Genomic DNA, 6,000 nt, shown 5'->3' on the forward strand with positions numbered 1-6,000 from the left:
CAGCAACTTCTTTGCTATCCTTTGTGGCCCTTCTGGTCTGTGTTTCACATGTAGCACCCCTTAATCCCTTAATTATCCTCAAATGTATCTTCTCCTGCCCTCTGCCCCACCTCAAGTTCCCATTTCTTTCCAGCCTTCCTTCTGGAAGTCCCATCATCTTCTGGGGTGGGGTGCCCAGACCATCTCCCAGTAGCCAGCTATGCCTTTTTGTCCTAATCCAGGTACCAACTGGGGGTCTCAGCTCCACCAGACTGATCCCCTTTACCACCACAAGTGTTGGTACAACCTGAAGCAGGGTCTCACAAGCTGACGTCCAACCAGCAGAAGACCTTCTCCCTCTCGGAGAGTGACGCCTTCACGGTGCTGGGTGGCTGTCACCCCTCTTTCCACCACCCGAAACGCCCAAGTGTTCTCCGGCTGGTGGATGTTTGCTGGCCGGACGTGCAGGGCCGAGCTGGCGAAGGCAGCGGGCTGTGTTCGCACCAGAGGGCGCTTACAGACTGCTGAGCAGGAGCCATCCTCTTCTGGAAACCAGGGCTTTGCAAACTCCCTCCTGCTCTCCTGCCCGGTTCTCCAAACCGACCCCCCTCCCTCCCCGTGAGCAGAACCCCTGCGATGCCAATCGTCGCTGCTTGACCACTGAAATGACACGGCGATGACGCTAGTTTGGGTTGAGGGTAAAGACGTGGTGGTTCACACCGGAAACCAGACTTGTGTTCAGGGATGCTGGTGGGTTCGGTCCCAGATCTCCCAGAATCAGTGGCCCTCCCGCCTGTAAGTGCTCACGTGCACCCAGAGCATCCTTGGTGGGGGACCAGTGTGATGCCAGGGGTGTGGCATCCTGGGAACTGGACAAGGGGGATGGAGTGAAGCTGAAGGAGGGAAGGGTTAGATGAGATCTTAGGGGGAAGTTCTTTACAGAGAGTGGTGAGCAGCTGGAAGGGGCTGCCCAGAGAGGGGGTGGATGCCCCGTCCCTGGGGGTGTTCAAGGCCAGGTTGGCTGGGGCCCTGGGCAACCTTGTGTAGATCCAGGCCTGGAGGCTGGTGGTCCTGCCTATGGCAGGGGGTTCGAGATCTGTGATCCTTGGGGTCCCTTCCAGCCCAGACCAGTCTGTGATTCTGATTCTATGACTTGCCCAGGGCGATGCTGTCTCACAAGATGAAACCATTCTGTGCTCTGCACTACACAGGCCACGGTAACTCGGTTACCCTTATTTACAGGCCTGCACGTCACCTTGCTGTAGCCATTATCTCTTCTCACAGAGGGACGTGTTGAAAATCATGGAAACTAAATGCATCCAAAGGTGTTTGCCCATGCCACTGATTTCTGCAGGATGCAGGTACCAGCTCCTTCTGTCCTCCCCACCTCTGACCTCCCTATCTGACATGCCCCCACCTCAGCTTCAGAAGGACAGGCAGCTCAGGAGAGGGTTGCTCTGGTGTCCCCTTCTTTGTGCAAGCTGGTCCAACATGACTGTTTTCTGATACCAACGATCCGTGGATGTGATTTTCCATAATAACAGGCTTTTAAACATGAGCATTGAAGACAACATGATTTTGGCATTCCCTGGAGGCTCTGCCAAACCTCCCTGCTTATTAATAGCATTACATGACTTAATTAGGCTGAACACTAGAGGGTTCAGGACACTGATTGTTGCCCGCTTTCCCATCTATTAGAAAAACACAAGAACAAGACTTTTTGGGTGTTTAAATCCCCCCCCTACTGCCTGGAACCTCTGCAGCTGGTTTTTCCAGGCTGGTGCCTCAGGGAGGGAGGAGGGGCGTGAAGCAAGGACAGCCTTGCCAAGCAGTAGAGCGAAACACCACAAAAGAGCCTTTTAGGCTCCCGGCGCTTTGCCTCCCCTGTCTTCATACATTAGATACTGTTGTAGCCTCTCACTATGCAACCAGCGCACTGGGTTTCCCAAAACCTTCCCCAGTCCTCACCCTTCCCCACTTTAATTCCCCCTTACAAGGTTATGAAATCCCATCCACCGCACTAGGACGTTGACCCCAGCGTGATGGTAATCCCAGCTGCCCACCCCTGGCAACCCATCTTCTTGAGTCATCCATGAGTTTGTTGGGTTTTTTCCCCTTTGAAAGCTTAGGATAAATATCTGGAGGGAAATCCAGCTTGGAACTAGCCATAAAAGACCACGTGTAATATAAAAGAGCTTAAGGTGACATAAATAATATAGTACCCTATAGAAGAATACTGGCTGAGAGAGATGAGTAATACTTGCTACGCTTAGAAATACGGTACGTTCTGCAGAGCAAAAGGGAAAGTGGTCCTTCTCCCAGGAAAATTTACTGAAAAACCAAAATTAGAAGCAGCAGAAAAGTATTAAATCACCTCAAATCTGGCTTTTTGGAACATATTGGTTGTTTTCCTGAGAAACAGGTTGCTCCCAGTTAGGCCTGTTCCGAGAAGGGACAAGCTAGGCTGATGCTCTGCCCAAGCTATTTGCTAAAGTAAAATTAGCAAAGCACAGAGCGACTGTAATTACTGGATAAATGGGTTTGGAGATGAGATAATGAGATGGATGAGAAAGTGTTTAGGAAAGAAATTGTGAGGGCAGTATCGGGGTGGAAGGAGGTTACTCAGGGATCTGCTCAAGGGTTGATCCTCGGTCTGTTATTGTTTGTTGTTTTAATTGATGGTGTTAGACTAAGCACAAGCACAGATTTAATTGTCAAGGCAGCAAAGTATATGGAAGAGGAAGAGAGTATCATGTGAGCTGGTACAAGTTATGCTGAGAGCTGGGGGGAAATGCCTCTGCCCAGCCTGCAGTGCTGCACACCCAGGTACAAACTTTGTGCTGTAAACTCAAATCTAGGCCCTGTATCATTCCAGCCACCCTCAGGAAATCATAGAATCATAGAATGGTCTGGGTTGGAAGGGACCTCAGGGATCATAGTTCCAACCCCCTGCCACAAGCAGGGCCACCAACCTCCAGGCCTGGATCTACACAAAGTTGCCCAGGGCCCCAGGCAACCTGGCCTTGGAAATGCCACTGAATGACACACCTGTGGAAAGACAAATGCAATTCCTAGGAACTCTCAGGGAAGTTATTTTCACCTGTCAGACTGGCCAGTTCACAGGTCTGTAGCATAATCCAGGGGCGGATCTCAGGAGGTCTTCATCTGATCTCCTGCTCAAAGCCTGGGGTCAGACCATGTTGCTTATGGGCTTCAACCAGTTGGGTCTTAAAAATCTCTGAGGATGGAGATGGCAAAATCTCTCTGGGCAAACTGTGCCGCTGCTTGAGTGGCCTCAGTCACCCAGTGTCACCCAGCCCAGAGCCAGGGTCCTCTGGGTGCCAGGGTCCCAAGGAAGGTTTGGTACAGCCCAAGCATCCAAGCAGCCTTGAAGTGCCAGTTTTCATCCTTGGAGGCCTCGCAGAGGGACAGAGGTCCCTTCAACATCTGATTCTCATCAGCATGGGGTGGTGGTTTGGACCGTGAGCCATGAGCATTGCAAATGGTGAGGAAAAATCAGCTTACTCTTTGTCAGTAGTTAGTTTCACCTCAAGTTAGCAGCCCCAGTGAGGATAAAGTGAAAGTAGGACCAGTATAAACTGGAGTTCAGCCTGCAAGCCAGAAATTGTGTGGGGAAAACCGAGGCTGATGCTGTGCTAAGAGGAAGAACAGGTTATTACCCTGCCTCAGCAGAAACTGCCTTCAAGAAAATCTGGGTGATGATATGCCACAAAGGTGTTGGTACAAATTGTTATTGCTGGGTCCCAGGAGAGGTGATGGGACTGAAAGCTTGGCAAAGACTTTAATGGGGTGTATGAAAAAAGTTGAGACTATTCCTTCGGCAGGACAAAGCAGGATCCTAAAGTATGAGGGATGCAACTTCTACCTCTTTTTTAACAACTTGCTAAGAAAAAGGAATCATAGACTCACAAAATCACAGACTCTCCTGAGTTGGAAGGGACCATCGAGTCCAACTCCTGACTCCACACAATGCCAGCCAAGGCAGAGTATGGGGCTGAGTGCATCGTCCAAACGCTTCTTGCCCTCAGCCCAGCTCCGTGCTTTGACCCCTTCCCTGGGGAGCCTGTTCCAGTGCCCGACCCCCCTCTCAGTACAGAACCTTTTCCTAACATCCAACCTAAACCTCCCCTGGCACAGCTTCACGCTCTTCCCTCAGGTGCTATCCCTGGTCCCCAAAGAGAGGAGAGAGATTGGCAGTTGCCCCTTCACTCCCCCTTGTCAGGAAGCCACAGACCACCATGAGGTCTCCCCTCAGCCTCCTCTTCTCCAGGCTGAACAAACCCAGGGACTTCCGCCTCTCCTAGTAAGACTTCCCCTCCAGACCCTTCACCATCCTTATTGCCCGAGGAAGATCCATTGCAAACCCAAAGAGCATCTGACCTAAAAGGAAACTTTGATGAAAGCAACCAGAAAAACTCCTTGTCTCAGCTGCACTTGAAGGAGCTGCAAGGCAGCTGGGATCAGGGTGGGGTGTCAAATCCATCCCAGCTCACCCCAAATGCAGAGGTGGGATCAACTTATTTCTAGAGACACAAATTAGATGCAATAGTTACACTTTTTTGGAGAAAATAAACAAAAAAACCCCAGAGAGAGCCTAAAAGCAATGAGAAATATATGTATTTATACAGCACTCTTCCAGCAGCATATGAGATCCATGGTTCTCTCTTTTAGTTTTTAATAGCCAAGCCTCCTCAGAAAATTCAGTCTCAATCCAGTGTGGAGATAAGCAAATAAGTTTGATTGCAACACAGAGGAAATTGTGAGTTATTTTGGGAAGGGGAAGAACAAGAGAGATTTTGAAAATGAACCTCAGTGGCAACACTAATTATAAACCGTGACGATTCGTCGCAGACCCACTTGGGAAGGGGGGGCTGGCAGCGGGGACAGAAACTGAGTTAAAAGTGAAGTTGTTTGGTAAATGGGAAGGCTGAGACATCCTGCTTAGGGCCCAAGTGTGGGAAGTTATCTAAAATTAAACAAACAAATAAACCCCCCAAAACTCTGAAGATCTCAGCACCATCTGGAGACTCTGGGAGAAGAGAAACAGCTTGCTGCTGTAGGAGGCATTAAAGAGCAGGGTTTATATATACACATATAGATGTATAAAGATGTATATCAAAGCCATGCACATCACCAACAGAGGTGAGGCCAAGGCTCAGAAGTTGAATCCAGTCAGAGATGTCTGAAGTCATGCTTTATTTGGGATATTTTGTTTGATTTCAGCTCTGGCTTACTACAAAACCCTGCTCACAGTGTGTGTTGGCTGTGCCCTGTGCCTCCCAGGTGGTCACAATGTTGGGCAAATTTGATGGAAGGAAAGAGGAAAGCAAGTGGTGTTTATCCCACTGGGATGCTATAAGGTGGTTTAGTGTTAACAGGGGAATTTTTTGGACCAGAAGCAATAAAAGAGCCAAGGAAAACTGGGCATGCAAATCCCAGGGCAGCCAACGTCTGAGAAAGGTACAGAAAATCCAACAGAAAACCAGCAGAGCTGGAAAAGAGCTGAAAAACCCAACAAGATTTGAGTATATTGGCAGAAAAGCAACCCTATGAAATAATAATAATAATAATATTATTAAAAAAAAAATGTTTTTGCCAGCTTGCTGGGATGAGGTGCCAAGTGCTGAGAGAGGCAACTCCCTGTCCCAGAAACACCAAGTGTTGTGGAGCTGAGCTGAGCCCTGGACAGGAGACCTTGACATGTAGCTAACATTACATTGCTTAATGTGTATGAGTTGTCTCTGAGATGAAAAATCACTGAGAGTGATTAATTTATTTCAACGTGGACGTAACGCCTCTTGAGTCTTCAGGAGAAGAACCACGTTGTATCCCAAAGCAGTGAGAGCACATGAAGAGGTCCCTTCTCCTTTTTAGAGCCCAGTTCAGTCCCCTAAAATGAGGTTTATTTCAAAGTGCAGAGAGTTTTTGGTTTAGATAGAGCTTCCACAGCAGGTTGAACCAGTGAAGAGCAGTTCAGTCGCTAGGCATGAGCAATTAAAT

Source organism: Gallinula chloropus, assembly GCF_964237585.1.
Source record: "Gallinula chloropus genome assembly, chromosome: 6".
Taxonomy (NCBI): Eukaryota; Metazoa; Chordata; class Aves; order Gruiformes; family Rallidae; genus Gallinula; species Gallinula chloropus.